We start from the raw sequence: 21,491 nt of genomic DNA on the forward strand, positions 1-21,491 counted from the left end.
GCTGCTAAAGCTTTTTTTTGACTGCTGAAGGTACTGATGCTAATGGGACAGGGGGCCCAGGCTGCAGGACAGTCACCAGGAGCAGAGTTATCAGCATCGTGTGTTTGTCCAGCTGCTCCTGTGACAGTGACCTTCCCCTATAGCTGGCTCCATGACAGGTGTCGAGCAGTTAGCAAAGTCCAGAATACAGGCTGAGAAATGGAATCTCACGAGAATTCTGGTTATCTCCTGGGTAAATGGCTCATACCATACTGCAGCCTTCAGAAAACGGTAAAATTAAGGAAAAAAACCCTCACGATAGTTATGATTTTGCAAAACTCTTCATGTATGTGACGGTTGCTGTCATTAGAGGTAAATAGCAGGGAGAATGAACCCATTAATGAAAGATGTTAATTGAAAACAGGACTCGTGTAGAAAGAATGGAGTTTGTAATTATGAGAATAGTTATTAAACTATCATTTTGCTTTTTGAAATGCCTGGCTTTAATACCAAGTATGAAGGAGTCATCTTTTTAAAAAAGTTAATTATTTCCAGTGCTTCAAAAAGGAAAGTCTAAGCTGAAAATGATTTACCAAAAATTCTTAAGACAGTATTTTAATTATCAGGTTTAAGACACCGTCATAGAATATCAGCCAAACCTTATTTTTACTTTCACTAAGAAATGTGCTTTACTCCTGGGTAGCTCCCGCTCCTTTTCAGGGCTTTCTCTGGAGCTCTGGGAATGCTGGTGGTGGTGGATCGCAGCTGCAGCCTTGGCCGTTACAGGGGCTCCCCGGTAGCATTTTGACTTGCTGCTGTGGCCTCTTGGCTGTCCCACCCACAGCAGCATTGCCGCTGGTGGCTTTTCTTCATGGTCTCCCAGTCCCGGTGTGGTTTCTCAGGCACAATGCTGCGCTTGGGTTCTGGCCAGGGCCCCGAGGTGCTGGTGCAGCTCTGCAGCCAGGGGTCTTCTTCCTGCACCGCTTTTTGGAGCCCCAGGTTGATGGGGACCAGCGCTGGGCCAGGATGGCTGAGAAGGGGGCACCCACCCGCTCCTCTGGGCTTTGGGTGCTTTGCAGCCTCCTGCCACCTCTGACAGCGTGCACTGGTGAAGGACCCAGCACCACAGCCGCTCGCTGCTCACAGAGCAGCTGCAGGCATCTTGCAAGAATCAGGAGAAAACAGAGGAGCATTTTTGTGGGGAGTAAACGCTGGTTAGAGCTGGGCACATGTTGCAGAGTAACCAGCTCCTTTGGCAAAGCAGGCTGCGCAGCAGCATCTGCAGCGCTGGCGTCTGCAGCGCATTGCACATGGACATCACGTTGTTGACATGAGTGCTTACGGCAGGGTTCGCGTGCATGGGGGTGAACACGGAACGGGCTCTGTGTGGTGCACGCTGCTTGTGCCTGGAGGCATTTGCCAGCTGTAACCCCAGCAAGAGCCCGCGAGTGGTCTGCTCGCACAGTGCCCACCCATGCACGCCCAGAGGTGTGGGCATCTGCCCTGCCGGGATGGAAAGCAAAACCTCAAAAATCACCCTGGGAGGACCCATGTTTTCCATCTCTCAACAACTTATTGAGAAGGGCGTCAGAGCTTCGACCCCTCCTGCCCTCCCCAGCAAATTTTTGTTGGAATTGCGTGCAAACGTAGTGCTTACATACGTCCAGTGGAACACAAAGTGTATTTGTTATATATATATTATAAAATATGTATTTATATATATATATCTCTATCTATAATGCTTACCATATCCAGTCCATGAAATAATTACGGAGAAACCGGCAAGTAGCAACACACAATAAATAGTGCAGTCTCCTTTGCAACATTGAAACATGGCAAGTAATAAACACTAATTTGAGAAAGAGTAGTATTAAATAAAAATACCCAAAGTGTAGTTCAACCTGCATGCAGAATGGAGGGAAAACTGGGTTGTTTCTTTTTCATTTTTAACTAAGTAGGATCTGATTCTTCAAGATGAAAAAAATAGATTAAATCTGAGGCAAAAATTGAATACCATTAATATTACCAGTAAATAAAAATATATTATTTTTTGGGTGAGAGCGTTTTAATAATAAGAGGTATCATAAAGAGAGAAATCAAACCTGGATTGTATATTCACCAGATTGTTCAATACAAAAGCCAACAAAATTAGGCTATATTGATGTGATAAGCAAGAAGACATATATTAGTTTCCAGATCACAACATTCCAGTACAAGATATCATTGGAAAACCAAGTCAATTTTTGTATCGGTCAAATCCCTATTAAATTAGCCCATACTTTTCAGCAAGCAAATCTACAGACCTGGCCCCTATTGACATATCCATAATAAGATGTAAGTATATTGCTTTCTGGTTCACAGCGATTTAGCAACCCACCGCCGCTCGCTAGCAGCGACCTCGCGCAAGCTCTGCTGCAGTCAGGCCAGGTAGGCAAATGTTGCCAGGCTCTTGGTAGCCACCACAGCCAGTACCGGCTCTGTGGCCAGGAACAGTGAGCAGAGGCAATGGTTGAACCTTTCTCTCTGCAGCTGTTGAGCTGAACACCAGTCTGACCTTTCCACCCATGCTCCAGCCAGGGCGGTAAGGACATGGTTGCGCGGGCTCCGTGCTCTAAGGGTGACCTGAGCCTGTCCCTGCTGCACTGAAGCCTGGTTTAAACAAGGGAGGGTCTAGTGCTTGGGGAACAGTTGTGCTCACGTTGGGAGGGTCGGGATAAAGCCACATTCTTCACCCACGCAGACGTGGACTGTGTCGTGCTGACGGCACCCATGTAGCCGCGGTCCCTACCGGACAGAGTGCATTGGGAGAGCACAGAATCTGTACCGTGTCGCTGAATAAAAAAATCTCCACTATTGCAAATGGAATGAGTCTGGATTAATAACAGCAAGGAAAGGGACAACTTTCTGATCTCAAGTCTTTGGGCTGTGAAGCTTGGACACGTTTCTTTGCAGTCCATGGTAACTTCTGTGTGATGGGACAAGAATCAGTTTGGCTGAATTCCCAGTTCTGTGGGACTTCGACATTGTTTTATTAAGGTTTTTAAAGAAATAAAAAGTTGATTTTTTACAGAAATTTAAAATTTTAATCTTCCTCATTTACCTAAAAAAATGGTCATTTAATGGCTTTGTAAGAATTTATTCTTTCTGCTGTATGCAGATTGTATTTAACACACACTGTAATGGCCTCGTGTGTCTAATTATTTTTCAGCCTTACATCAAGCTACTTTGACATTGCAAGCTTACAACAACTAGACAAACATTTAAGAAAATCTAGGCCAGTGAAAACATCTTTGATAAACATGACCAGGAAAGTAGTTACTTAAGTTGTAGAGCTGCATTTTTGTTCCACTGTCAAATATACCATACCTTGCAGCAGGTTAACGTGTGGGCAATCATAGAATCACAGGACGGTTTGGGTTGGGAGGGACCTTAAAGCCCACCCAGTTCCCAGCCCTGCCCCGGGCAGGGACCCCCCCAGCCCAGGCTGCTCCCAGCCCCATCCAGCCTGGCCTTGAGCACAATGAGTTTGGGAAATTTATTCAGTGGGAATTAGATCAGGAATTATCTGAATGTGCTGGTATATTGAAAAATGCAAACACAACAAAACTCTTGGTCCTGCCTTACAAGGTGCTTACTGGCATGGTTAATGCCACTGCGATAAATGCAGCCAGCAGAGAAGAGCCGATTCTCAGGGATGGTAGAACAGCAGACAGGGAAAGGCAGGAGGAATGATTATGTGGATGTGAGAGAACTTTTTTTTTTTTTTTTTTTTTTTTTAAACCTTGTCAATATATTTGAGAGGTGGAATGGGCAGAAAAAGCCCTTGGTGCACCAGCCTTCCAGTACCTAGTGGAGCATACAGGACAGCTGGAGAGGGACATTTTACAGGGGCACGTGTGACAGGGCACGGGGGTGGCTTTGAGCGCAGAGAGGGCAGATGCAGGTCAGAGATCAGGAAGAACCTCTCCCCGTGAGGGCGGCGAGGCGGTGGGCCAGGCTGCCCAGAGCAGCTGTGGGTGCCCCATCCCTGGCAGTGCTCCAGGCCAGGCTGGATGGGGCTGGGAGCAGCCTGGGCTGGGGGGGGTCCCTGCCCCGGGCAGGGCTGGGAACTGGGTGGGCTTTAAGGTCCCTCCCAACCCAAACCGTCCTGTGATTCTGTGATTTTATGATTCTATGATTTAACTAGAGTTTGAATTTCAGGGGTGCAGGGTGAGACACTATGGGTCAGAATCTTGCTTTTTCAAACACTATGGTTTGTTGCTACTTTATCTAATTCAAGCTCAAAAATGAAAAATACTCTTTATTTCTTGAAGTCAAAGTCTTTTTCTTCGTTTTTAATTTTTTATTTTTTCTTTTTTTTTTTTTCCTGTGGGTTTTTTGTTTGTTTGTTTTCTTTGTTGCTACTTTCTGGTTCTGAGTAATCTTTTCTTTCTCAGTCTTAGCATTATAACAACATTGAAGGATTCAAGGTCCACTGAAGGAGTTACCATGACATATACTCATTTATCTTCCATGAGACAAACTTGAGAGTCCACGCAGAATATCCCTTTACAGGAATCTGTTCACTTGAGTAATAGCAGTAAATTCCTGTCCTGAGGGTTTCTCAGTTATTTGTGTTCTTGATGTCCAGTGAGACTTTCACTTTGCTCAGTTTTTTGTTAACGGTAAATTCTTGTTGTCCTTTGGTGTATGATGCTTTTTCACGGTTATTTTTAGGTTCATCGCTATAATATGGCTGTCCGGCATTAGAACCGCAACAAGATGTGATAAATGTGTTCTAGATGCTAAGAAAGTATTTGTGTTAATCTACTTGCACGAGTGCAGAGAAATAAAGCAGTTGTACTGGTATTTTTATATGATGAAAATATATACAGTAATTACTGAATTATTATTACAAATAAGTAATTATAATACTAATGAAAACAAAAAGTTTCCTATCAGCTCAAAAGTAGCCTAGTAACAAAAATTAAATCCAGCTGCATTTTTTGCAAGAGTTATTAGTAGTAGCCCTCATTTTGGTTTTCTTTCTCTATGAGCCTGGGTAAAGGAGCCCATTTTCCCATATGGATGAAGAAAGTGGGAAAAGATGGTTTTGCATGAGAATATTCATGATTTCTGAGGGGAGAGCATGCTAAGCATAGCAGGGCCCTGGTCTGCAGAGGAGGCAAAGGGAATAATGGTTCCCAAAACCTCGATAAATGCAGCCTGTTTTGGTAAAACCAGTGAAAATGCCATGCTTCTTGGACAAGATGGTTGACCCATGGTCCCCTTACTCAGTTTAAATGGTTTTGTCTATGCAGAAATCAAACTCTCAGTGATACTAGAAGACAGCATTATACATAGAAGAAATTGTTGGCTGTTGGATCTGCAAGGATGAAAAATAATTAATAAGTTCAAAAAAGCGTTTGTTAATTTAAGGCCACATCTCCAGGATCTCCAGGTCCATTTGGTTGTATACATTTTTATCCTAATCTTAAAGAGCTACACACCTCATCCTGTAATATCTCAGAAGTTATTTATTTCCAGAAGATTTACATCTTCCTTTTGTCTGAAAAAAAATATTTATGTCTTGAATTCTAGATGGAACCTGAAGAACATGAAGAACAGAGAATCAAGAGATTCCCCTGGAGATAATGGAGTGCTGGAAGCTGAAATGCTCTGTAGTAATTTGAAGTAAGAGTTAGACTTGATTTAAGACGATGACTATGAGCCTTGCCTTCTTCTTGCATAATTTCAGGCAATCAGAAAAGTTCTTACTTAATATTTGTAATGATACTGTGGTTCAAACTAGGTTAATGAGCATGCTGCTGTATGATACTTCTCACTAGAAGGTGATGTATTTCAATCGGGACATATGTATTTCCAAAGCTGTTCCAGGAGTAACAAAGAACATTTGTTCCAAAAGAGAGCTCATAATATCTCTTCCTAAAAAGACATGATACTTAGCAAACAAGCTGGAAAAAAAAATTATTTCTTATCTATTATGTTTCTGCATGCTGGGGACAGAGTGACAACTGCAGACATGGAATAAGGTTCAGAGAATAAGTCAACACTTTAGGAAATAACGATAACGATAGTAGTACTAGCAATAATAATAATAATAATAATAATGTAAGTTTACAGGGTTGGAGTAAAATATTTCACAGAGTATTTTAATCATGCATTCTTTAAACAAAACATGTAGTGCCCTGTTGAATGATCTGTCCTAATGAGACTGCCATGTTGGTTCCAAATCAGCTTCTACCTTGGCTTCATGGGTAGGTCTGTAAATTAAAGGCCTGTAGAGAAAGCAGGAGCATTCCACTGTCTGGGTGGCTTTATAATCTGTGTAAACCTGTATAATTGTGCTAGTCACTGTCTTTCTGAGCTTTACAAAAAATCTCCTATTTGCCTCGAATCCTGAAATGTTAATTTTCATCTCTGATTAAGCTGAAGACCAGTTGAGGCTCCTTTTATTAAGTCATGCAGACTCCTACCTGCTTCCTGAGGGCTAAATTTGGCTGAGAAAACCATTGTAATATTGTGTAATTAATTTGCCAGTCAAATAATTTCTGCAGAGCTATAATTTACTTATCTGTCTGCAACCCTGTTCAGTACTTTAATCCTTTTTTCTGCCTTTTTATCTCCTTTTGAAACTCTAACTTCCATAGTTCTTTACTATGGGCTGATTTGTAACCTGTATTTTTGGGATGTTCTTATGATGCTCTCACTGGGAACAACAAAAAAGAGCTACACACTTAGACTGTGTAGTATGACTTGCATGACTACGAATTAATGAAAGACTTCTTTGCTTTATTCCTCCATTTCACCACAACAAACAAGGGAGTTGATTCAATAAAAATCAAAGATGTAAAAATACATGAGAAAAAGCGATTTGTATTTGGAGGACTTAGGGTGGCAACTTCATTCAAATTCAGTCTAACATATGTGCAGAACTTTGTAATGGTTATTCTGAGCACTGTATTCCCTGATTTGTGGCAGTAGGTAAAAACTCTTTGGTAAATGTAACGTTGGCAATTTTTGTAGTTAAGTTTAACTTTGCAAATCACAACTCTGTCCTCATCTTTTTCCTAATACATTTATTATTTGAAATGGATTGATAAGTGGCATAAACAAGTGGTTAGTGTGTGGTTGGTTCATAATCTCTGAAATTTGTCATTTTATGGCTTTCTCAATCCCCAGCAGGAACATTTTTTGAAGGAGGACAAGAGTGCTAAATGAATGTAAGAGATCTGTGAATAATCTGCAGTGACTCATTTGGATACTTCAAACAAATGCACAATATGATCATATGATAGAAGAAAAATAACTTCAGCTATTCGTGAATGGCTGGTGCTATTGCCACGGGCTCTAGCGCTTGGTCAAGGCTTGTCACAGCAGCAACAGAGGGCTGCAGTGTCAAAACCAGAATGAAGATAGCACATTTGGTGGGGTTTTTCTGCTTGTTGTTTTAAGTGGTGGAGCCAGAGGATAGTGTTCTGGGATCTGTTTCAGTACCTAAAGAGGCCTACAAGACAGCTGGAGAGGGACATTTTACAAGGGCATGTAGTGACAGGACAAGAGGGAATGGCTTTAAACTGAAAGAGGGTAAATTTAGATTTCATAATAAGGAAGAACCTCTCCCTGTGAGGGTGGCGAGGCGGTGGGCCAGGCTGCCCAGAGCAGCTGTGGGTGCCCCATCCCTGGCAGTGCTCCAGGCCAGGCTGGATGGGGCTGGGAGCAGCCTGGGCTGGGGGGGTCCCTGCCCGGGGCAGGGCTGGGAACTGGGTGGGCTTTAAGGTCCCTTCCAGCCCAAACCTGTGATATGCAGGGAGCAGAAGACCTCACACAGGCCAGGCAGGTTTGTGATTTTGCAAGGTGATGAATGTGTATGGCTGAGCTGGATCAATGAAATGAATACTCTTCATGTTTGCTTTATACTGCTAAGCTTTGCTTCTATATTTTATTGAATGAGACTGTTTGTTTTAAAAAGAAATTTTGAGTGCAAACATTTAATGCTAGGAACAAGTGCAATGATAGGAAACTATATCAGAAAGAAACACAGAAATGCCTGTCTCTTCAGTTTGATTGTGATCATTCTTACGCAGTCCCAACATGGGGCAACTTTGAAACTGAACTCTTTTCAGGCTGGACTACAGAAATCCATCAGCTTGGAGAAAAATTGCTGTGAAAAAATAGAGTGAAATTAAGCGTGTATCTAATGAGAACTGATGGAATATGCAACAACTTGAGCAGATCCAGTGAAAAGCCAGTCCCCAGGGAGAAGGAAGGCCTCCCTGACAAGTGTAAGGTTTGCGAGGGGTACCAGGAATGAGTTAATCCCACCAAGGAATGCGGAGGAGCTGCCAGATAACAGAGTGACATTGTTTTTCCCTGATGTCAGCACAGAAACCCAAACACAAAGAGGTGAATGTAGTCCTCTGAGAGAGCTGTTGAGAAAGCTGAATGTCGAGCTTGTGCCCTGGCATCCAGCAGCATTAAAAGCTTTTCGCACAAGATGACAAAGTGTTTCCTGGAACCAGGGGCTGCCTCCAGACATCTGGACAAGACCAGCACTGTGGGCGATAGTCGGGAAGGACCATGAGATGTGCATGTGGCTGGGCTGGGAGCTGTATTGATGCTACGGCAGCAACAGGGTTCCACCTCTGCATCCTGAAGTTGTAAGAACGTGCAGTTCTGGTAGGCCTGGAGTTACACCGAGTAGCCATCTATGGGTCATTTTGTTTTACTCTACGGCTCAGTGTAAGGCATCTTATTTTCTCCCGTAGCATATGTATGTTGAGTCTTGCCTGAACCGTTCAATTTATTCTGTATTTGGTAGGTGATGGTCTAGAGGATATTTAGATCTAGCTGCAATAGAAGCATTGTTCCACTTTAATATAGGCAGCACATAACCTCTGGTATTGGTTCCACAGGGGTAGTAATGAAATACTTGCTGATACACTTTGGATCTGTAGCTGCTCTTCTCAGCAGCTTGAATGTGCTCTGCCTTGATCCACCTCCCAGACGGGAAGTTTTACAATTGGACTGACTGTCCGTCACAGCTGAGAAATCCATAAAGGCATAGTAATATCTGTATTATTCATTTTCTACTATTCTGAAGTATACAGAAAGGTAAACAGAAGGAGAAAAAAACGGAGAGGAGGTTTAAATTGCTTTGTGTTTTTATTGCAGTGGCTGGTATTAACCTGCTCTGCACCCTTGGCTCAGCTTTGTTAGGAGCCACTGCTATACTGTGCTTCGCGTTAATGCACAAATCAAATAGTTCATACATTGCATTAATTATGAAAATCAAATTCAGTAACTCCTAGGAAGCTGCATCTTAAAATCTGTTTTGAAGAAAGGCAAGCTGTTAAATGCTGCTTTTGGACAGGATAGAAAAACATGAGTTGCTGAGGGTAGGAATGTCCAACTGGGGTGCACTGGAGGGACTGTGCTCCCCGGGGAGGGGTCCTGGCACACGCTCTGTCCAACAGGCACGGCTGCTGGCAGCAGCTTCTTGTAGGGGTACAAATTAAATGCACAATGGTACTATGTGCTGTAGTACAGGTGCATATTGAAGGGAGAACAGCACATATCACGGAGGCAGTGCTTAGGTTCTGAAAATAAACCGGAACGGAGAGTGGGGCCAGATAGTTCCCACTAAAGCTAATGGAAGTGGCTGGTTTTGCTGGGAAAATTCCACCGAAAGAACCTGGCCGGGATCTTTTTCTTTCAGTATCAGGGCTCTAAACCTGGCGAGTCCATATTTTGATAGGAAGATTATCCTAGAGAAGGTGCATTTCATTGTCACGGTAAGTAACCTCTTACCTGACAACGTGGAAGCTCAGATGTGGTAGGAAAACCTGAGATTAAAGACGAGGCGGCGCCGCAGCCGGCGCTCCGGGGGGCGTCACTGGGCTCCCCCCGCTCCCCATGTGCGCTTCGCCGGCGCCGGCCGGGGATCCCGAACGGGGCTCGGGGACCCTGCAGCTCGGAGCCGCTCCGGGCCCCGCCGTGCAGAGGGGGAAGGGGCGGCAGTCTGAAAAGCCGGCGGAGCGGAGGGGGGGTGGGGGGGTGGGGGTGCGGCTTTTCCCCGTTGGTACTCCCCGCCCCGCGGAGCCCGGCGCTTGTGCCGCTCCCGGGCGGAGCGAAGCCCGGGGTGCAAGCGGGCGGGGCTCGTTACTCCGCGCTCAGGGGCCAAGCGCCGTGCCTGGGCGCTGTGTGCAGCGGGAGCCCCGCTGTCCCGCCAAGGAGTGACTAGGGACGAGGGGACGCGGCGGGGAGTGGGCTGGCCCATCCTCGGATAGCGTCCGGCGCAGAAGCCTGGCAGCCGGGGATGTAGCTCAGTGGTAGAGCGCGCGCTTCGCATGTGTGAGGTCCCGGGTTCAATCCCCGGCATCTCCAGCGGCCTTTTTGTCTTTTTTTTTTTTTTTTTTTTTCCTTCTCGCTGCTCGGCCGCCGTTGATCGGGGTACAGGCCGCCGCCGGCTGCCCGGCAAGACCTGGCTTAGCACCCACAACACCGCTTGCTCCCGGTTGGGAACCCCGCAGGGAAAAGCAAAAGGTGGTGCAATTGCTCCGCGCTTGAAACGCAGCAGTTGTTCCGCCGAGGAAAAAATGAAGTATTACTGCATTGGCCGGGAATCGAACCCGGGCCTCCCGCGTGGCAGGCGAGAATTCTACCACTGAACCACCAATGCGCGCTCCTGAGATGCTGCTGCCAGCCTCTTCCTCCGCGAGCTCCCCGCGTGCAGGTGGGTTTTTTCATGTTTTTCTTCCTGTTTTAACTCCGTGTTCACCGCCACTAGTTCTGAGCTGCTATTTCGGGGGGGGGGGGGGGGGGGGAGGGAGGGAAGTTTTTTAGAAAGTTAGCAATGTCTTTATACATTTATTCCTCTAAAGGATAACAAAACCCTAGAAAATTGTATAATATACCCATAAATATACACTTAAAAGCTTTCAGACCAAGTTACAAAAGGTATATTTTTGTTCCTTTTCCATCCTGGAAGGAGTTTGCCAGAGAATGCCACCAGTTAAGGCTTAGGGACTCACAAGATAAAGGGATCACCATGGTACAATATCCAGACTTAGGTCTCTTTGTTTTGTCAATTGATGCAGTGCTACAGATCCTGACACTTCAGTACCATGTTACTGTGTAGTGACGACATACCGACATAACGCCATTGCTTGCACTGAGAGGTAATGATGCTATGTCCCAATGTAAATTAAGTACAGTCTCAACACTTAGTTTGTGTTGGACACACTCCCAAGAATGGCCACACATGAGCCAAAGAGTTCAAGGGAAAGAAACATCAAGCGTTTTGCATCAAGGGAACATTAAGCTGTTATGTATGAGTAGAACAGCTGTGCTTAAGAACACACTCCAGACAGTACAAACACCCACCACCAACCACCTCATTAAAGGTAGCAAGCAGGTGTTTTCTTCTTCAAAGACAAGTAATTTGGCACTACAGATGTTCCAGTTTCCTGTGTGAACATTTATTAACACCAAAACGTAAACTTCCCTATAGAGCATCCTCTGCTTACCAGTCCTGCAGCTATTGCCTAACTGCTCCCCATTGCACGTTCAGCTCAGTGGAAGGCAGGGGGGTTCTGCATGTGTAAAAGCAAAAGCTGAACAAAACTTTTGTTCTCAGTGAATCTGGAAAGACAGTTAAGACCACAGTTTGCTCAGCAGCCAGTTGTATACCAGGTGACAATTATTTCCCAGTCACCCCTGGCCCACAGGAACAATGCTAGCCAGTAACAAGGCCATCACAATTCCCTTTCCCCTAAGTTTACTTGCAACTTCTTTATTTCCATTGGCAGAAAGGAACAGTAAATACTTCAAGTAATAACTGTTATTTAGGCTATTGCCTACAGTTGCATCAATCAGCCTTGAAAAACTGTTTACCCAGACAAGCACAGGACCAGAAATCCCAAAGCAGTCAGGCAAAAAATATTCATCTCGAGAAGACTCTAATTCACTATTTTAATATATCTGAAAGTTAGCCATGTTGCAGTAAATAGCAATTGTTGACCAACCAGTTTCCCCCTCCCTACTTTTAATCTCGCACATCCTTTCATTTTTGGTGAGCTGAGGCACTGCAAAGCAGAGGGCGGCTGGCGGGGAATGGATCTGGCAATGTCTGTGCACACTAACAACCTTTGCACCGTTAGCAAGCCCCTCTTCTTCCCAGAGTAGAAATGAAACCCGTTCTTGCACTCATACTTAATAATTTAGAAATCAGTTTCCCATGTACATTAGACCACGTTTTGCATGTGCTCAGAGTATCTGTGGGTGTTGGCTGATGCACTACAGAGAACTCTGTAAATCAGGAGGAGTTGGGCAACTCATATGCCTCACTGGAGCTCAAATGTTGCTCTAGAAAATGCTCCAGAAACCCTTTTCCGAGCTGCATGACACAGGCTCATACTTGGCTTCCCTTTAAAAATGCCTGTATGTAGGACAGTGCTGAATGAAGGAGAGAATCAAGACCTGTAATATCAGAAACTGGTGGTCCAGAGTCTCAGACCTGGTTAAAATTTCATAGGACTGGTTCAGCTGATTAAGAATCTGCATCCTATTCCAGTGAGATGAAGAGCCCTTAGGAGTTCATTGTCTCAATCATCAAAACGGGAGAACGGTCTCTGCAGAACCTCAGTGCAGGATACATTCTGTGTAAGGCTAGCAGAAAAGTACAGGATCATTCAAGTAAATTACTGTGCTAAACAAAATATAAGTACAAATGCTATAGCTGCCACCCATGAAACATATGCAATTTTAGAAGTTCAATAGATGGCTTGAATGGCATAAATACTCCAGCTTTCAATAATAAGGTTATAGCACCTAGGGAACCTCTTTTAGTGAGATTGCTTAAAATGTGCTTTCGTATGTTTCTATCTAATATCTGATGAATGGCTGAGAGGGATTATCTTGTCAGGACTCAGGACATCATTCCCTTTGGTTCAGTTCAAAAGTCTTTCAGGCAACTAAGGAGATGCCATAGATCTTCACCAGAAACAAGGAAGACAAAACTTGTGACAGGAGGAAAGAAAAGGATTTTCTTAGGCCCTTTTATCTCACAGAAGGAAAATTTTTTTCCATTCCAGGTCACCTTTAAAGGGACTCTGGTATTGATGCTTCTGGCTAAGGCTTGACACAGCATCTTCTTATGAGGCTGCCCCTGTGTATCTATGAGGAGGGTGCTGTCACACAGGGGCACCTGTAGCCTCAAACATCCTACGCTCAGCTGGAGCAGCTGCAATAGGAAGGGACTGATAGTTAAGTAGCAGGAAAACAGCTCAAATTAAGCTTAAAACTGCAGGTGTGGATTACCTGAGGTGGGGCAAGTGGTTATCATTCATTCCCTCCTCCCTAGCTGGTACAGACATGTGTTCCCATGTCACGTGATATGACTGCAGCTGTGCAGCCACCCGCTTTAAAACTGGTGTTGCATCGATCCTTGTATTGGTATATAAAAAAGAGAAAGTGTGATGCTTCAGTGCACCAGTACTGCTTGCTCTGATTCACTTCTTTGTGTGGAGCTGCATTAAATGGAGATCTTGTTAGAAATAATGCCAAAGGAGTAATTCAGACCAACCTGAACTATAACATACCTTTTCGTAAGAACCAACTGCCTGATCACCAGTTCCTCATGTTTAACTAACACTTGATATAACCAGGGAAGTCCAGTTAAGACTTCTTACTGGCCCTCAAAATAATGAAGGATAACTGAAGGCCTTTCAAAATGGCTTCTAAAAGCCTCTTCACTAAAGGCTTCCAAAGCATGCTCTCCTCTCTGTTTCCAGAGTGCAGAAAAATTGTACCATTCCTGGCGAGTTCTCTGCTGAGTGGAGTACACTCACATCAACTTGATTTTAACAGGTCACGGAATAAGCTGGGCATTTAAAAATATCCACCTACCCAAAAGGACAAATGAATACACATTGTGGAGCCTTCAGCAAAGATTGTCAAAACAAAACAAACAAAACAATCGTGGTAATCTTTTAGGTTAAGACTTATAATGTAGAACAACTTGTCAGTGCAGGTTAAAGTTTTAAGGCCTAGCAATTTTGACAGCGTCCCTTTGAGCACAGTGAGAGCGCAGGGACGAGCAGGACAGCAAAAGGTCACTTGGTCACACGTATCTGCTGCCTCTTTTAAGTTTATCTCAAGACCCACTAGGCACGTCCCAATTAATTATTTAAATCTGCAGGGAAAAAATATTTCTGTAGATGAAAATGTATCATCTTAAATTCTGGGCAAGCTACAGAATGGTTGGTGTGGTCAAAAATAGCACTAAGAGAAAGCTGAGGTATGATATCTGATCCACAGGCTTTGGACACTGAGAGAAGTCATTTACATCCTGTAATGTTGATTTGTTTCAGATATCAGCAAAGTGGAAACTTACAGATTTTCCTATATCCCTTTGTTTTCAACTGAACAGTTCTGGATTACAAAAGGTCACTGAACCCAAATTGACAATGATATATGTGGTTATTTAAAATAACTTTTCCCAACACAACTATTGATTATGTTACTAGCAATCTGCACAAGTTCCTTGTAAACCTGTGGACACCCTGAAAACATCTGTCCCGGATACTATTCAAATGGTCACAAACAAAAGCCATGAGGCAAGCAATGCTAGTGAAATGGGCATTGGAAGTGAACAAGAGACTCAAGTCCTGTATTTATTCATGATGTACTGGAATAGTAGGCTAGGGCTTTCAAAGTGATTGCATATGGCTTTGAACAAGTTTTCTAAGATCTTCCCTAATCAATTCAATGGAGAAAATACCTGGATAAAAAGCAGATGTGTATATTCACTGGGGTTGGTTTTGGTCTGTCATTGTCTGAGAGAAAAAAATAATACAGCACAAATTCCAAAAAGCCTTTTGCACTCCACTTTCTGAATATAATCTCTCACTCTGGCACACATAAAGAGAAAATAATTTTTAAATTTTTTTTTCCATATTTCCTGCCACAACAAAGATATTTAAACAACAGAAAATAAATACTCTTGGGTAGTCCAAGCAGTCTTGCTTTCTAAAAGACACTGTCTTTCTTTTCTCTCTCTCTGCCAATGAAATTCATGTTCTCTATTAGACCTAAGTTGACTGTTTGCCCCAGAAAAACATGGATACTGCACATCGCTTCTTTCCATTGCCTGGCTCTCCCATAGTTCAGCTGCTGGTGCTATCATTGCAGGGAGAGGCCGATTAATTATTGTGTTTGTTCTGCAACAAATAATGTGACCCATGACCTTATTTTAAAACTGCAATTTTTGCATTTGTTTCTGTGACTCAGCCCTGATGTGTTCTCTTTATATAACAGCAAACAATAAGACATAATTATGATGATAACACATTAGTTTTAATAGAAAAATGAGCCACTTTCTCTTTTCAGATACACACACAGAGATACACACACAGAGTGGATGTTTTTATCGGTTGCAGTGTAGGGGGAAAATGTTTAAACACTAGCAATACAGCCTGGTTCAGCTGGTAAACTGAGTATCTGATATGAAGCAATACAGTTGTATTTCTGAATGATACTTGATACCAGCAGCCAGAGATGGGAATGCTTTAAATGTTTAATCATAGTTATGACTAAGTACTTCTATTTTCCAGTGTGAGGACCTACCATGGATCCTGCTTGATAAAATCTCGGTAAAGAAATTTTGCTTCTGTTTCTGTCACTTCGTTTCAACTCTTCTGTGATTATGAATACCCCTTGCTCCCCACAAAGACTTTTTCCTGAAGACAGATTAGAAGAAAACATATTTGTGAACATATGAACAGATTTTCTTCTTATGATACATAACTCTGGCATGCAGTCAGGAAATGATGATAATCTTTTTCTCCATCTTCCCTTGCTAATGAAGAGAAACTGCCTCTGGGGTTAAGGACAAAAGGTGAACTCTCCCTGAACACAATTTACACCTGCTGAGCACATGATTTTGGGCATCTAAAATTCTTGTCTTGGCAGGTGTCCCAGGGACCAAGCCACACGCACGGAGACTTAGGAGGTAATATTTTCATCTAGACATTAAATAAAAAACAGACTCAAGAGGAATGAATTTTGTGATACTTTAGGGCACCTCATGTTTTTGCTTAACCTTGTAAAAATCTTTCACTATTAAAACTTATGAAAAGCAATCTTTACCAACCAGTAACGAAGATAAAAACAAAGTTGAAAAGTAACTAATAAAGAGGCAGCTGTAGTTGAAAAGAAGCCTAATCAAGGAAGGAAAGAACAGCCCATCCCTCTTTTGTTGGTAGCTTCTCCGTCAACAGGTAAGAAACCACTCCTGAAAGGGAGATGGTTAGGTAAATGTCATCCTTATAAAAGTTTTCACTCATTCTTGGACTTCCCTTTTATGAAAAGGCACTTTCATTTTCTAACCCTTTAAGATTCTACTGGTTTGGAAGAGTTCATGAAACACAGAAGTGCTGGGAGGCTGAGCCTGTTCACTTGGAAACTGGACATAGACACATTTACACTCATACGTTGCCTTGTTTTGAATCAATCAAACATAATAAACTGATACAGACAATGTAGCTGCATCTGGGTAGACAACCACCTTGAGTGGTGGGAGGATAGGATATTTTCCCAGTTCTTGCAAATTTATGATGATGTTTTGAATATTTGTTAGAGACAGGCAAAGCAATAACATGTAGTGCTATGTTAGTATACATATACAGGGTAGGTATTCACATGTAGGACTTGCGTGTGTTGGATCATGCTGAAATTATTCACCACAAATTGCTTTTAAATCCTTTTTTTTTCTCCCTAGCCTGATTATTCTTCTTCCTTTCTAACACTCTCTCTCAAAAAAACCCCAACCCAAAAAACATACCCCCAAAGAACCATGAGCCACTTCTGGGCCTTTTTCCTTCCATTTTCTGTTCTCTCTGTTCAGTTGAAGTATTCCCGTGGATTCTGAGGCTGAATTTCTATGGAGTATACTAATTCCAGCTGCCACCATCTTCCTTTTAAGAGCACTACCATGTCTCCTAATGTGTCTGGGATAAAAACTGCTTCCAGCATAAGTCGCCTGAATATCACTTACTTTGCAAAACTTCTGAAATCCAACCCTTGCAGTTGTTTACCAACTTCAAATGCCACCTAGAGAGCTGATAGCCATACATTATTATTGCAGCTTCCAATTTAGCTCATCTGGTTATATCTGACCCAAGAGAGAGGGATTAGGTTCCTACGGTCTCCTCAGATGGGACCTGTTGCTGACATTTAGCTGGCTGACGGGGGGACTGCAGCATGCCTGAAGGACATGGTGGGAGGTAGATGTGCCCCATCCTTCACGGCAGCAGCAGGTTGTTTTTCTGTGCCTGATAGAAAACACGTCTCATGCTGCCTGTAAAGCATGTTGACTAAGCAGTGAGCACGGAAGAACAGCAATAAAAGCAGTTTCTGGGAGACAGCCAAGGAGCACAGTTAGAGACACAGCTGATTCCTGTATGCCTGGAAAGCAGGGAACCACGGACAGTACAGTGCATGGGGTGTGCAGGAGTCCTGTGTGTGTGACACCAATCGTGTCAGGCAACTGGTACAGGCAGTGTGTGGCCAAAGACAGATTTGTGATGGGCTTACAGCTGTCAACAGGCACAAGATCAGCTCATGTTTTGGTCCAGCATGGATAAGTAGATCCCAAACACTTGTGGAACCACAGCTGCAGTGCCCTGAAGACATAAACTTGCAGGGAAAAGTACAGCCAAAAGTTCAGCAATGAGTTCTGGAGGGGGATGAAGATCCTGGCTTATCACTCATGTGTGTCTGGCTTTCTCACTGCAAAAGAAGCAACCAGCAGGAATCTCCAGATGATTCCCCCAAAACACATAGCTATGTTTGTCAGCTGTGTCCCTTAGGAGCCAGGAGTGTGGGAACCAGGATGAGAAACAAAGAGGACCATTAAAAACTGTAACTCTTGGCAGCGGCCCTTCTGAGTCTTGTCACTTGGTATCATAGAACAGAAAGTAAGAAGAATGAGGATACACAAAGTGTCTTGAGGTGTCACCCAGTCAAAAACTCACTTACAAGCCTTCCACAGCAAGTGCCTAGGGAAGTTCAAGATTGGAAATCTGCTGTCTTTGGGAGGTAAAGAATTGGAAAGCTTTCAATTCAGGAAGCCCTCAAAAAGAAAAGCAAGCCTGCATACCTTGTGCTGCAAACCTGAAGTGAGATTCACCCTGTCCCAGCACAGACTTTCCTCTCTGTGACTGTGTGAGTGTCACCCCGTGGTGGGCTCCATTAGCTGTGCCCCAGAGGGGCAGCTGTGCAGCCTGACTGCAGGTGGAAAGTCTGGCTTCTACGAAGACCTGCATTAACCGGCTAAACTGTGCTTCTACCGAGTCTGCTAGAAATCCATGGCTCCAGTGGGGTTTCATGAGATGTTTCAGTTGTAGTAAGGGAGCTGGCAGATGCATCAAGCCACTGAGGTGTTTCTCAGCTTGCTCCATGCCATGCTGTAAGCACTGCAGGACAACTGAAAAAGAGGAGGCATGAATTTCTGTACAACCATTGTGCACCATGGTTTTGGTTTTGTTGGGGTTTTTTTTGTTTGTTTGCTTGGGGCTTTTTTGTCTTGTTGTTGTTTTTTTGTTTTTTTGTTTTTTTTTTTTTTTTTAAATAAAGGTGATCCTCAGAGATTTAGCGTTTTTCTGGTCTGGTATTTCCTCTGTGAATCATCCAGGCTATGAATATTACGGTGTTATTACAATTGGAGAGACATGTCAGAAAGGTCTTCTCTCCACTGCACTGCACTTTAACCCACTAGGCAAGCAGGGAAGGAATCTGCAGTAGATGAATGGTCAGCAATATAATGCACATTAATATATGTACACATAATAATACAGAATATATTTACAACAACTCATGTTAACATCGTGGATCTGTCCCCCATTTATTTGTAAGGCAGAATCCTCTCCGTGACCACAAAGCGAACCACCACCAGAACCCCTCAGGAGCGAAGACGATAGATTCAACCAAATGCCAGCGCCGGCTTCTAAGGCAAGAGCAAACGACCCCAAGAAACCCCAGCGGCAGCGCTTGAAGCAGCCGGCAGTGCCTGAAGCACCCGGCGCCCCCGCCGGCCGGCCGGCGGAGCCCGGGCCGGAGGAGGGGCCGGGGTGGGCCGCGACGCCCCTCGCCACAGAGCGGGGTGAGGCGAACGCGCCGCTCCCCTCAGCGCCGGAGCGGGAAGGCGGGAACAGGCCCCGGCGCGGGGCCTAGCGCGCTTCCCTGCCTGAGGCGAGCCGGTTCGCCGCTAGGCCCAGCCGCGGCCTGCCCGGCTGGGTGAGGCGGCGGGCAGGGCGGGGAGGCGCCGCGGGGGTTAGGGCGGAGCGAGGGGGGCCCGGCTGGCCGCCGCAGGCGAAGCGAGGCGTGCCGCGGCCGGGGGAGGCGCGCAGGGAGCCGGCCGCCCCCCCACTCCTCCTCCCGCCGCCCGGTGAGCAGCCCGGAGGGGGACGCGGGCTCGCCCGGGCTCCAGCAGTAAGTGGCTTTCGGTTCTGGCGGCGGCGGGGAGCGGGCGGCTTCGAGGGCTTCGCACCTGGGCCCGGCGGCGGGGCGGGCGCCGTCTCCGGCTCGGGGGTGGGGGGCTTGGGGAGGCGGCAGCGCGCCCGGCCGCGCTGAGGGGAGGCGCGCCGGGGGTGGGCTGCCCGGACACGCGTGTTCGCGCCGCGGCTGAGTCTGGCTTGCCCCGGGTACTGCGGCCGCCTCTGCGCTCCTCCGGACCTTCACTTTCTGCGAAGTACAGCAGGAGCCTGCGCTGCCAGCGGCTACCAGCCCCCTACCCCCTTTCTCTTTAAGCTTTTGGATGGAAAAAATGACCAACAAAATCGAGTGTGTGGCAGTTCTATGGAAGTAGTATAAAGTCCTTGGCAGCTGGCCCCCTTGTCCGCGCGTTGCCACCCTGCTGGGGGCTGAGCCCCCCGAGAGTGCCCCTGCAACCCGGGGTATGGCCCTGGCTCGTGTTTGCAGGCCTGCAGGTATCTGTATTTTTGTTAAATATATCAAGTGCAGTTATCTATATCTTTAACAAATAGGGTTTGCAGAACTCTCTTAACTAGATTTTCATTCTCAGATGGAGCTGGTAGAATACAGCATCTCCTGTTACTAAAAAAGGGTGAATTATAGGCAAAGAGTAGCATAGCCACACTAGACTTGGGAAAATTAAAAGTTGCTTCTCACTTGCATTGAACATACTCATGGGACCATTTCTGGTTGAGATCATATTGGTGTAACAAGTCCTAAACTTTCTAGAGTTCTTATCTCTTCTAACCAATCCCTCCAGTAAACATTTTAAAGCCCATTACTACAGAAAAAGATATGTGTGTGTGTGTGTAGACCTGAAGTTTAAAAGAGCCAGATTTATTACCTGCTGAACTTACCCTACTGTTTGCAGTTGCAGTAGTAAAGGCGCACTGAAGGTGAGTTGCTTTCTACCGGCTGCTAGGAAGCAGGGCCTCTCTTCTCCGCGCTGAAGCCTTTGCAGTTTTCTTCCCAGCTCTTTATTAGCCTTCCCAATGTCTCTTTATTGCCATCAGAGGGCAACGCCGTCCAGGAGCCTCTCCAGCCTTGCCCAGGAGCCTCTCCAGCTTTGCTGGGCACAGTTGGTTCCCAGCTCTGTGCAGGACAGCTGCGGGAGCAAGGACTGCTTTCTCTTGAAGGCTGGGAGCCCTGTAGCTACGTTGCTCTGCTACCCCTACAAACCTTTGCGTTTGTCTTCTAGTGGTTCTCGGGTCATGGCTAGCCTTCTCTGTGTGTCTTACCTTCACTCTCAGTGTTTGCAGTCTGCTGCTTTGCCGAGTCGCTTTGAACCATGATCGCTGTTCTGCAGTGGGGTTTTCACCCAGAAAGTTTCCCTGTGTGAGAGGTTTGCTTGAGTGTAATTACACTGATGTTGTCCCGAAGGTTCTGGAGTCATTTTGTAAAATCATCTTCTGACCACAGATAAGCAAGCTTGGAGGCGCAGCTGTCAGGAGTGTGGCGTATTTTTAATTGACCTTTTATCAGGTTTTCAGACCTTTTTTTTCCCCACTTATTTGTAGGTACAGTTCCTCAGGAATGTTTAGTTATCGGCAGTGACTGACAATTAGCTAGTAAAGACTCCTATCTGATATTTCAAGATATTTAAGGGTTGATAGCTAAGGCAAAATCCAATGTTGGCTCTTCTATAGTAGCAATAAGCAGAATATTATAAATTTTAATGTTAGACATTTGCCAATTTTATTTAGTCTAACTTTGGATGAAAGTTTTGAGTAGGCATGCATGTGCATGAAAAATTATACACACCTTTTACCTTTAGTGCTACTTTGGCTGTATACATATGGATATACAATTTGTTTTGCTTAATTACGTGTGTGCATATGTGCACATGCACAGGAGCATAGAAATAATAACTTTGTGAGCTAGGCCTTTATTACATAATGTAATATTTTCTCTAGAGATCCATTTCTACCTGGTAATCTGTCACTAATACAAATTTAGAAAGCTGGATGGATGTGGCAAGT

General features: G+C 44.8%; 1 protein-coding gene, 1 long non-coding RNA gene and 2 other non-coding genes across 4 annotated transcripts in view; 3 read left to right on the forward strand and 1 right to left on the reverse strand.

The window, feature by feature from the left end:
• The first annotated feature begins 7,779 nt into the window (after positions 1-7,779).
• Positions 7,780-18,592, forward strand: LOC129785032 (uncharacterized). Its single transcript, XR_008748452.1, has 2 exons — positions 7,780-8,721; positions 15,594-18,592. It is a non-coding gene; the product is annotated as an uncharacterized LOC129785032 (long non-coding RNA).
• Positions 10,294-10,365, forward strand: TRNAA-CGC (transfer RNA alanine (anticodon CGC)). The gene has a single exon. It is a non-coding gene; the product is annotated as a tRNA-Ala (tRNA).
• Positions 10,590-10,660, reverse strand: TRNAG-GCC (transfer RNA glycine (anticodon GCC)). Its single transcript has one exon. It is a non-coding gene; the product is annotated as a tRNA-Gly (tRNA).
• A 452-nt stretch (positions 18,593-19,044) lies between the features above and the next one.
• The window catches only part of GPD2 (glycerol-3-phosphate dehydrogenase 2), a 64,362-nt gene continuing 61,915 nt past the window's right edge, over positions 19,045-21,491 (forward strand). The window contains exon 1 of the mRNA XM_055812474.1: positions 19,045-19,470. The gene's annotated coding sequence lies outside the window, so the exon portion shown is untranslated. The remainder of the gene's footprint in view (positions 19,471-21,491) is intronic.

The sequence above is a fragment of the Falco peregrinus genome, chromosome 8 (genome assembly GCF_023634155.1).
Source record: "Falco peregrinus isolate bFalPer1 chromosome 8, bFalPer1.pri, whole genome shotgun sequence".
NCBI lineage: Eukaryota > Metazoa > Chordata > Aves > Falconiformes > Falconidae > Falco > Falco peregrinus.